The sequence below is a fragment of the Hylobates moloch genome, unplaced genomic scaffold (assembly GCF_009828535.3).
Source record: "Hylobates moloch isolate HMO894 unplaced genomic scaffold, HMol_V3 SCAFFOLD_7, whole genome shotgun sequence".
In the NCBI taxonomy this organism is placed as follows: domain Eukaryota; kingdom Metazoa; phylum Chordata; class Mammalia; order Primates; family Hylobatidae; genus Hylobates; species Hylobates moloch.
The window spans coordinates 124,298,812-124,311,444 of record NW_026652282.1 but is presented as its reverse complement, the minus strand read 5'-3'; the positions used below and the strand labels follow the sequence as shown (position 1 = coordinate 124,311,444).

At 33.3% G+C, this 12,633-nt stretch overlaps 1 pseudogene; it reads left to right on the top strand.

The window, feature by feature from the left end:
• Positions 1 to 3,066: 3,066 nt before the first annotated feature.
• LOC116811429 (ubiquitin-conjugating enzyme E2 N-like) lies at positions 3,067 to 3,512 on the top strand (annotated as a pseudogene).
• The last annotated feature ends 9,121 nt before the right edge of the window (positions 3,513 to 12,633 follow it).

Here is a 12,633-nt window from a genome sequence, read left to right as displayed (position 1 = left end):
CATTTTTATACACCAGTAACATTCTGGCTGAGAGTCAAATCAATAACATAATCCCATTTACTATAGCCCCAAAGAAAATGAAATACCCAGGAATTCATCTAATCAAGGAGTGAAAGATCTCTACAAAAAAAAAAAAAAAAGAATTAAAAAAAAAAGAAACTACAAAACACTGCTGAAAGAAATCAGGGATGACACAAATAAATAAGAAAAAATCCATGGTCGATGTAGTTAAAATGGCCCTACTGCCCAAAGCATTATACAGATTCAATGCTATCTCAATGAAAATGCCAACATTTTTCACAGAATTAGAAAAATCTACTATAAAATTAATTTGGAACCAAAAAAAGAGCTTTAATTAATAAAGCCATCCTAAGCAAACAAACAGCTTTGAGAAAAAAAAAAAAAGGAAGGAGAATGAATGGACCTTTGATGAAAAGAATGACAGACTATGGCAGAAACAATGTTCCCCACCTTGCAACACTAAAAACCCACGTTTCCCAGCACCCTTTCCCCTTGCATCTCAATGAAACCTTGTGAATATATGTTTTGGTGAAGGAAATGTTCTAGAAATGAGGTATTGTGTTCAGAAATTGAGGTTTTTTAGTTGTTTCAAAAAAAAAAAACAGCCTATCTAGACTAATACAAAGAGAAACACATAAAACATAAATTTCAAAGAAAATTTAACAAAATCTAGGCAGAAACATCATGGAAAACATAGCAAAATGAAAACAGATATTTTAATGTTATTACAAAGTTGAGTACAAGCCTAAAAGCATTGAAAGGGAATAAAATGTTTATTTTGTATTTGAAAGTCACACAAAACAACTCAGGTATCCCAATAATAATTATATACTGAATATTTCATCAAAATATAAAATATAAATTTATATGCATAGTAGAAAATGACAGAAGGCAATTGTACATGGAGTGCATTACGCAGCTTGCTATATGTTTGCTAAATGAAATCGGTAAATACAAATGATATAGATTTAGTGACTGAAAAATTCTACATTCCACTGAATAGAATTAAATTCTATTTAATTAATGGAATGTTTTATGTGTAAATCTATTTTTCCCTTTATCCATCTAATTGCAAAGTTCCTTTCTGGCATACAGATATCAACTTTGTGAGTTTCTGTGAATTGTGCTATACAGAAATTTCAATAAATTCTAAAATTCAGGTTTAAGAAAGGCCACACATTGGGACCATAATATGTTTATATTTAAAAGTAACGATGTGAATTAAAATTAAATACCCAAATAGATAAAAGAGAAAATTTTTTACAAAATTATTTTTTAGGTCAAAGAAGAAATTATAACTGTAGTTATAGATATTCTCAAAAGAAATCCAAGGAGAAAATTAGGTGTCAGATCTTCATCATGGGGTCGAAGTGGTGTTTGCTAAAATGTAACTGGCCAAGCCATAAATAGTCACATTGTTCAGTAAAATATAATTAGCTTCATTTGACTTTACTACAAAATAAAACAAAATGGAGCTATAATATCTAAACATTAAAGGTAATAATTATAAAATAGCATTGAGAAAATATTAAAGTATGAATTTAAAAAGATAAAATATAAAATTGATAAATCAAAAAATATAAAATCATAGAATTTTTAGTATTAATATATAACTATATGTTAAAATTTCAATTAAAATAGCAATTTCTAGGAAACCTGATAAGTGGGAAAAAGAGATAAAACACACATACAAATTTATAAATGTTAAAATAACTACAAATAATGTAAAAATATAGCTATATAAAACTTTATACTAATAAAGTTAAAAGTCTTGAAATTGATGATGTTTCTAGAAAAGAAGTAATTCATGCAAATGTTTTCAAGAAATAGAAAAATTATTATTAATTGATTTAAATTAAAACAAGAGAAAAAGGGCCACATTAAAAAATGGTACCCACTCCAGAGGTTTTATAGGAGGTGATTTATTTGAAGGTATTATTGAGTAACTAATTATCACCCATTTATGGTGTTATAGCACTCAAAAGGCTATGAGCTCTTTTTGAATTCAACTCATTTTGTAAACATAATATCTCATTGAAACAAAATGCAAAATATTATTCATTGTTTTAATCTTATACTCACAGAAATATTGCACTGAATAAAATACTACTAATTCAAACACAGAGCTATAATTAAAGAGCAATCCATTATGAAACTAGTAGGGTGTTTTTTTATTCTTGAAACTTCTGCTTATGTAGTTCATCACATCAAGAGAAAAGGAAGCAAAACCATATGATCATCTTGGTAGATTCCAATGAGGCATATGTAAAAAGAATTTGTATCTCTCCCTCATATAATATAGTTAATGAAAAACATAAATATTCTTAGATTCATATGATGAATCATATCTATCTAAAATTTACTTATGAAGTAAATACTACAACTTAAAGACAGAATATAAAATCTTATTAAATTCTAGAGAAACAATATAGTTCCTATCATCTCTAAAATTTAACTTTGTAAGTTATATTTATTATAGAAAAAATAAAAATTCTCAAAAAAGACAAAAATGTTCTCAAATAATATGATGTTCAATCTGGAAAATTTAAGAAAAATGACTTTTTTTTTTTTGAAACGGAGTCTTGCTCTGTCACCCAGACTGGAGTTCAGTGGCGCGATCTTGGCTCACTGCAAGCTCTGCCTCCTGGGTTCACACCATTCTCCTGCCTCAGCCTCCCCGAGTAGCTGGGACTACAGGCGCCCGCCACCACGCCCAGCTAATTTTTTGTATTTTTAGTAGAGATGGGGTTTCACCGTGTTAGTCAGGATGGTCTTGATCTCCTGACCTCCTGATCTGCCTGCCTCGGCCTCCCAAAGTGCTGGGATTATAGGCGTGAGCCACCATGCCCGGCCGAAAAATGACTTGACTTTAGTTTCAAACTACAAGATGGTTCATTAACATGGTGAGATTAAAAATTGTTTTAAAATCCCATGCACATATATTTCCTACATAGCTGTTTAATACATGATTAAATAATATTACATTTTAAGTAGAAATACAAGTATAAAGTACTGGACGAGACCGGAGGCCGAACTCAGGTTCTGATGTCCAGGCTGCCCCACAGGATCATCAAGGAAACTTTCAGCGTTTGCTGGCAGAGCCAGTTCCTGGCATCAAAGCCGAACCAGATGAGAGCAACGCCCGTTATCCTGGCCTTCAGGATTCCCCCTTTGAGGGAGGGACTTTTAAACTTGAACTATTACTTGCAGAAGAATACCCAATGGCAGCCCCTCAAGTACGTTTCATGACCAAAATTTATCATCCGAATGTGGACAAGTTGGAAAGAATATGTTTAGATATTTTGAAAGACAAGTGGTCCCCAGCCCTGCAGATCCGCACAGTTCTGCTATCGATCCAGGCCTTGTTAAGTGCTCCCAATCCAGATGATCCATTAGCAAATGATGTAGCGGAGCAGTGGACGACCAACGAAGCCCAAGCCATTGAAACAGCTAGAGCATGGACTAGGCTATATGCCATGAATAATATTTAAATTGATCCAATCATTAAGTGTGTATCACTTCTCCTGTTCTGCCAAGATTTCTTCCTTTTTGCTTGCATTTAATGGACATAGTCTTAGAAACATTACAGAATATAAAAACCCAGACATCTTCAGTTATTTGGTGATTAAATGTACATTAGCAAATCTGTGTCTTGTCCTGATTCACTGTCATAAAGCATGAGCAGAGGCTAGACGTATCATCCGGATTGTTGTGAAACGTTTAAAAGCAGTGGTCCCTCCCTGCTTTTATTCATTTCCCCCATCCTGGTTTAAGTATAAAGCACTGTGAATGAAGGTAGTTGGCAGGTTAGCTGCAAGGCTGTGGGTGTTTTTCTTTATTTTATTTTTTTGAGGGGGGAGGTAGTTTTATTTTAATTTTATGGGCTCCTTTCCCCGCCTTTTTGGTGATCTAATTGGATTGGTTAAAAGCAGCTAACCAGTTCTTTAGAAATATGCTCTCTAGCCAAGTCTAACTTTATTTAGACATTGTAGATGGACAAGCTTGATTGTTTGAACCAAAATGGGAACGTTAAACAAGCATCACAGCCCTCACTAATAACATTGTGACTTTGCTGTCAAGTGTAGAGTCCTCCCTTCAAAAAAAGCTTGTGACCATTTTGTATGGCGTGTCTGGAAACTTACGTAAATCTTATGTTTTACTAAAATATTTTTTGTTATTCTAAAAAAAAGTATAAAGTGCTAAATAATTATAAGAAATGTGAAGTACATATAGGAATAAAAATGATTTAATGATAAATGAATTGAGTAAATGGAGAAAATTGTTTGAGGTTGAAAAGACTGACTGTAATAAAAATATCTGTTAGAAAAAGCTAAAAGCAATGACAGGCAGGGAAAAAATTATATGCAACAAATATAGAAGGTAAAATATACTTAATATATAAAGAGTTCTTATTAATAAGAAAGAGTTCTTGTCAGTAATACAAATTCTCCAAGAATACATGTGTTATATTGCTTTACAACATCCTTATATTATTATTGCCATTGTACAGATAAGAAACTGAGCCACTTTAGAGTTCATTAACATGCCTTAGATTTCTCAGAAAGTTAGTGGTAGTCTAGGTATCCAAATCCTCATCTGCCTGAGTTAAGAGCTCCTCTCTATTGTACTATAAGTCAACATTTGTTAATTCATTAATATTATAACTGAGCCTGATTCTTCCTGTACTTCTGCACTCACTGTAAATTAACCATTTTACAGGATAATGCCTCTCTCAACACTAAAATCTTTATAATTAATCTATTTATGTAGCCATGCATTTTAATACATTAGAATCCCAAAGCCCTGCAATAGATTTTTTATATTTTATTTTACAATAGCTAATAATTAAGTTGATCAAATAATTATTTGTTGAGTTGCTAGTATATGACATATATTAGCCTAGGTATTAGAAGGCTGAACAAAAAATAGACAAAGATCTCTTTCCTCATGAAGTTTTATATTGTAGTGGGAATGAGATAGACAATAAACATAAGAGGCAAGATCATTATATAAAATATTAAAAGGACAAAGAGGTGTGGAGAATAATTAAGTTAGGTAAAAAGAATAGATGGTGATGAAGGTTGTCGTGTGTGTGTGCGTGCACATGCACTATTTTAAATAGTTTGATTAAGGCAGACCTAAGTGATATGGAAAATTACTGGACAAAGATTCAAAGAGTTTGAGGGAGATATCCATGAGGATATCTGGAGTTAGAGCGTTTCAGATAGAGGGATCAGGCAGTTCCTGAGATGAGAGCATTTCTACCATGATACAGAAAGAACAAGGTTCATGTGGTTGGAAAATAAAAAAAGTGAGTGAGAAGAGAGAGGAATCAAAGATGAGGTTCCAAAGCTAATGGAATTTTAGATCCTATAGAGCTCTGTAGCACATGGAAAGTACTTGGTCTTCTATTTTGCATGAAAGTCATTAATCCATCGGATGATATGAGCTGAGGAATGATATGAACTGATTTAAAACAGAGTCACTCTGGTTGCTGCATGTGAATCGATTGCCTGGGGGTGTGTGGAGGGGGAAGAAAATGTAAACTTTTAGATTAGGTGGGTCTCAAAATAATTCAGTGAAAAAACAGAGTAATGATCTAGCTCTAGCCTATAGATGTGGATTGACACTCAATGAAGAAAAAAAAAGAAACTTATTTATGATTATCATATATATATATATATCTCATATGTATCAAAATAACAGAAACTAGGCAAAATTCATTACAAAATCAGACATGCAGTTTTGTTGTGGTCTTCAATATCTTTTACATGATTGCATTTTATTACATAAAAATGTATTTTCACCAGGAAATTATTTACCTTGTAATGAATTTTATTTGAAATTCTAGAAAAAGTGTAGATATTTAGATATTTAGGCACTTCGAAAGCATACTGATAATAAGGAATACTTTATTATCATTAAGAGACATTAGTACACATATACGTGGTTCAAGAAGCAGGGCTAAGCACATGCTATGTAAAAGAAGCAAAAAGACTCTTATTTTAAAATACTGGTAAAATAATTTGACATTAGTTCTAGTGTCAAACTATTCTGAATTTGTCCTTCAGCAAATTATTTAAGTTCACTGAATTTCAGTTTCTTTATCTGTAAAAAGTAAAGATAATACCGGCTGTGAGAAGTTACTGTGAAAAGTAGATAAAGTAATGTATTAAATATATAGCTGGTAGTACAGAGTAGGAACTGAAGAACTGATGGTTTCCTTCCCCTTCACTGGGCCTCACCAATCAGTTTAGGAAACAGAGTATAGATACTACATGTAAATAATAAAACATAGAAGTCAGCGTAGACAAAGAGTCATGTGAATGATATTGGTAACTGACACAACAAGAGTTCAGAGGAAATTTTTTAGGACTGGCATCAAAAGATGTTTCTTGGGGAACACAGGCTTTGGTCCAGAAATTAAAGGAAAAATATTAGAAAAATAGAAACACGTTGGTATGATCTTCCAAATGCAACCCATTTATTTAATAGGCAGGACTTGGTGGAGATCCAAACAAGAAAGCTTATTCTTTATCACCACAATATAATTCATAAAACAACTCTGCTAGATCTTCCTTTACTGTCTTCTTGATCTCATGGGGGATTTTATAGTCTTTCCAGCAATATTTGTTTAATTAGAATATCCTCATTTTAGAGGTAATTATATGTATTTATTTTTTATTTTAATGTTTATAGATTTAGGGGTTTTGATACATGGACACATTGCGTAGTAGTGAAGTATGTGCTTTTAATGTAACCATCATGCAAACAGTATACATTGTACTAATTAGGTTATTTCTTATCCCTCAGATTTCTCCCACCCTCTCACATTTCCAAGCCTCTATTATTCCTCTCTCTGTGTCCATATGTACACAATATTGAGTTTTGATTTATAAGTGAGAAAATGCAACATTTGACATACTGTTTCTGAATTATTTTACTTAAAATAATGGCCTCTAGTTCCATTTATATTGCTGCAAAAGACACAATTGCATTCTTTTTTATGGCTGAGTAATATTCCATGATGTGTGTGTATATATACATATACATATACATATACATATACATATACATATACATATATATATGTCTGTGTGTGTATATAAAATTTTCTTTTTCCAATCATCCATTGATGGACATTTATTTTGATTCCATATCTTTGCTATTGTGAATAGTGTTGTGGTAAACATATGAGTGCCAGTATCTTTTTCATATAATGATTTCTTTTCCTTTATGTAGATGCTCAGTAGTGAGATTGTTAGGTGGAGTGGTAGTTCTATTTTTAGTTCTTAGAGAAATTTCCATACTGTTTTCAATGGATGTACTTCACCACCAACAGTGTGTGAGTCTTTCCTTTTATTTGCATCCTCTTCAACATCTGTTATTTTTTGACTTTTTAATTATAGCCAATCTGACTGGTGTAAATGAAATCTCTTTATGATTTTAATTTCCCATTTTTCTGCTAATTAGAGATGTTGAGCATTTTTTTATATACTCATTGGCCATTTGCATGTCTTCTTTTGCAAAGTGTTCTGTTGTGGGAAGTCAGGGACCCCAAATGGAGGGACTGGCTGGAGCTGCAGCACAGGAACATAAATTGTGAAGATTTCATCTTAATATGGACATTTATCAGTTCCCAAATAATACTTATATAATTTCTTATGCCTGTCTTTACTTTAATCTCTTAATCCTGTTATCTTTGTAAGCTGAGGATGTACGTCACCTTAGGACCACTGTGATAATTGTGTTAACTGTACAAATTGATTGTAAAACGTGTGTTTGAACAATATGAAATCAGTTCACCTTGAAAAAGAACATAATAACAGCGATTTTTATGGAACAAGGGAAGACAACCATAAAGTCCAACTGCCTGCGGGGTCGGGCAAAAAGAGCCATATTTTTCTTCTTGCAGAGAGCCTATAAATGGATGTGCAAGTAGGAGAGATACTGCTAAATTCTTTTCCTAGCAAGGAATATTAATATTAATACCCTGGGAAAGGAATGCGTTCCTGGGGGTAGGTCCATAAATGGCTGCTCTGGGAATGTCTGTCTGGTGCAGTTGAGATAAGGACTGAGATATGCCCTGGTCTCCTACAGTACCCTCAGGCTTACTAGGGTTGGGAAGACTCCGCCCTGGTAAATTTGTGGTCAGACTGGTTCTCTGCTCTTGAACCCTGTTTTCTTTTGTTTAAGATGTTTATCAAGACAATACATGCACTGCTGAACATAGACCCTTATCAGTGGTTCTGCTTTTGCCCTTTGTTCTATTCCCTCAGAGACATATGATCTTTGTTAGACCCTTAGTAGTTCTGCTTTTTGTTTTTTGAAGCATGTGATCTTTGTACCTACTCTCTGTTCTTACACCACCTCCCCTTTTGAAACCCTTAACAAAAACTTGCTGGTCTGAGACTCAGGCGGGCATCACAGTCCTACCAATATGTGATGTTACCCCAGCGGCCCAGCTGTAAAATTCCTCTCTTTATACTGTCTCTCTTTATTTCTCAGGGGCTGACACTTATGGAAAATAGAAAGAACCTACATTGAAATATTGGGGGCGGGTTCCCCCAGTAGTGTTCATTCATGTTCATTACCTACATTTTAATGGGGTCATTTGTTTTGTTGTTGTTGTTGTTGCTATTTTTAGTTCCTCATGGGTTCTTGATATTAGTCCTCTGTTGGACATATAGTTTACATTATATTTTTTCCATTTTGTAGGTTGTCTATTCACGCTATTGTTTATTTTTCTATGCAGAAACTTTTTAGTTTAGTTAAATGCCATTTTTCTATTTTTGTTTTTGTTTTATTCACCTTTCAGGTCTTAGTCATGAATTATTTGCCTAGACCAATGTCCAGAAGAGTTTTTCCTACTTTTTTCTAGAATTTTTATGGTTTCAGGTCTTACATTTATGTTTTAATCTATGTTTAGTTAATTTTTGTATATGGTGAGATACATAGGTTCAGTTTCATTCTTCAGGATGTGGCTATTAGATTTTCCCTGCACCATTTATTGAAAAGGGCGTCCTTTCCCCAGTGTATGTTTTTGTCAACTTTGTTGATCAGTTGGCTGTAGGCATGTGGCTTTATTTATAGGTTCTCTATTATGTTCCATTGATCTATGTGTCTAATTGTATACCAGTACAGAAGCGTTTTGGTTACTATTTCCTTGTAGTATAATGTAAAGTGAGGTAATATGATGCCTCCAGCTTTGTTCTTTTTGCTTAAAATTGCTTTAGCTATTCAGGTTCTTTTTTGGTTTCATATTAATTTTATGACTAGTTTTCTAATTCTGTGAAAAATGATGTTGGTATTTTGATAGAAATTGCATTGAATCTATAGATTGCTTTGGGAAGTATGGTCATTTTAACTATATTAATTCTTCCAATCCATGAGCATAGGATGTTTTTCCATTTGTTTGTGTCATCTAAAGTTTCTTTCATGAGTGTTCTGTATACTGCCAGAATAAGCTTCATAAATGAAAGATAAATAAAGCATTTCCCAGACAAGCAAACACTGAAGGTATTCGTCATCACTAGACTGATTCTGCAGGAAATGTTCAAGGAAGTTCCAAACATAAAAACAAGATGTCAACAGTCACCATCATAAAAACACACAAAAGTATAAAACTCACAGGTCTTATAAAAAATTACACAAAAGAAGCTACAGAACAACTAGATAATTAACATAATGACAGGAACAAAACCTCACAAATCAATATTAACTTTGAACATAAATGAATTAAATTCTCCACTTAAAAGGTACAGATTGACAGAATGGATTTTAAAAGAAAACATGATCTGACCCTATGCTACTTACAGGAGACACACCTTATTGATAGACACTTATAGAATGAAAGTAAAGAAAAGGGAAGAGATATTTCATGGAAATAGAAACAAAAAGCAAACAGAAGTACTGGATTTAAATTGGACTTTAGATCAAATGGAGCTAACAGACATTTATAGAGCATTCTGTACAACAACCATGGGATATACATTCTTCACATCAGCTCATGGAACGTTCTCCAAGGTGATAAACTGTATATTAGGTCACAAAACAAGTATTAATAAATTTCAAACAATCAAAATCATACAAAGTATCTTCTTGGACCACAGTAGAATAAATTTTGAAATCAATTCCAAGAAGAACTCTTGGAAATTACACAAATACATGGAAAATAAACAACATACTCCTGAATGATTTTGTGGTCAATGACAAAATTAAGATGAACATTTAAATTAAAAAATAATAAAATATAATTCATTTGAAATGAATAAAAATGGAGGTACAACATACCAAAACAAAGAAGCACAGCCAAGAAGTGCTAAGAGGGAAGTTTATAACTTTAAATTCCTACATCGATAAAATAGAAAGATCAAAAATTAAAAACTAATGTCATACCTCGAGGAACTCAAAACACAAGAACGAAACAAACCCAAGAGAGCAGAAGAAAAGAAATAACAAAGATCAGACCAGAACTAAATAAAATTGAGGGCAAAATAAAAAATACAAAATGTCAGTGAAATGAAAGTTAATCTTTTGAAAACGTAAATTAAATTGACAGACTGCTAGCTAGACTAACCAAGAAGAGGGAAGATTCAAATAAGCACAAATGAGAAGTGCAAAAGGGAACACTGCAACTGATACCACAAAAATCATCAGAGATTGCTATGCATATTTCTATGGTTACATTTATTTATTTATTTATTTATTTATTTATTTATTTATTTACTCACTCCAAATGAAAACTTCATCATCATTCATTCAGTTACAATCATTATTCCCTACTCTGCAACCTACATTTATTCTGATGAGAGGTAACATTACTACTCTGCGACCTGTCAATATTTTTCTAGCCTCTCTAGTACCTATAGTGTCCACTTTAAGACACAGGAACTCTTTCCTACTGTTGGTGAAAGTGAAGCTGGTGCCTGTGAAGTTATTTCTGCTAGAGGTCTCAGGAGAAGGCTTTTAGATTTTTCGAGAAACAATAGAACAGCAGTTTCTGTGTCTACCCATATTCCAGGAGACATGGGTCAAGTTATAACTGTAACTAACACCACTTTGGTCATACGACATCAATGAGAGTCTACTGAACCTTCACATTTGGCTGAGGGTAAGGTAACTATGACAAGGGGTAATAAAATGGTATAGTACTCCTTATTGTACTAATAGCCATCTTAAAAGAAATAACCGTTTCCTTTTATGAGCAATTTATTCTGAATGTCTTCATTTCTTTTAAGTGTTCTATAACGGTCTGTCCATCAATTACCTTCACAATACTTGGTACTTGTCACCCACTATCCTAAGAAGACAGCAAAATGTCTACTTTGGTGCTTAAATACATGAGGAAATGAAACAGAATGAATGAGTATTCAGGCATTTCTGATTTCTCTATTTGGGCAATGGAACTATCTCTAAAGTTCCCAATGGGTTATTTATATCATATTTCAAAAAGTTGCTATGGTTCTTTTTCCTGCAAATCTTCTGTTGATTATTCATTCTTTCTTAGAGTATTTATGGTGTACCTACTATGTGGCAAGCTTGGTCCCCCATGATGGGGCTACACTAGGGTATCTAGGGTCTCGAAATCATGTAGGAAAGCAAAATATAAACGATTAAGTCTCTCCCAGAGTAAGGAAGAGGGTGAAAGAAATGCTACAGTAATACAAAATATAGGTTAATTAAGCCTACTGAAGCAGTCAAAAAAATCTTCAGCACTCAGTAAGACTGACACCTAAGGTCAAACTTCAAGGAACTGACACTTCTCTTTATGTAATATTAGTCCTCTGAAGTTCCTGATATTTCCCTTGATGTGAATAAAAGCTATGTTTTATGAAAAAAGTTTCATTCATCATTTTCTCTTTTTTTTTTTAGGTTCTCATGAGCACGTCATTTCCAAGAATTCCTTTTTTTTCATATTTTTATCTATTTAGTCTATTTATGTTCTCAGTTTTCTATCTTTAATTAGTTCAATTTCTGGGCCTGTAGTGAAGTTAATTATATTGAGAATCTGTAAAACATATGGTTAGAAAAAAAGTTGCAGTAACAAGGAGTGACTTACTCCCCACTGCTGAATAAAGGCAACTGGTTGAATTTAAGTGTTCAGCAGACAGAAATACCTACTTCATACGTAATGAGATGCTACAGAGAATGTCAAAGGCAGTGGGGAAAAAAAGTGCAATCACTTGCTGCTGAATTCCGTGGATTCAACTTTAGGCTTGGAATGTTACTTTGAAGCACATGATACGAAGATTGCAGACTTCCCTTAAAAAACACATTTTGAGCAGCTACATTTAGAATAGTCAATAGTACTAGCAAGTGAATGGTAAATGAATTTAGAGACATTCTTTACAAATTGAGATTGTATTCCTAACGGAATGATAAATTCATATGCGTTTGGCAGGGGTTCGTAAATTATTGCTTCTTTCGTTTGTGGTTAGGAACGGGGCTCAGGCACTTTTTAATTCACTACCTAAGGCTGAGAGCTAGCTTTTATCCCCTGGTCTTCTTACAATTCAAACTCTCACTAGTGCCTCCATCTATCATCTGCCCCCAAAATGTCCCAGACTGATGTTGAGGGCTCTGGCTGGTCTCCAACAAGTAATTGAGAGT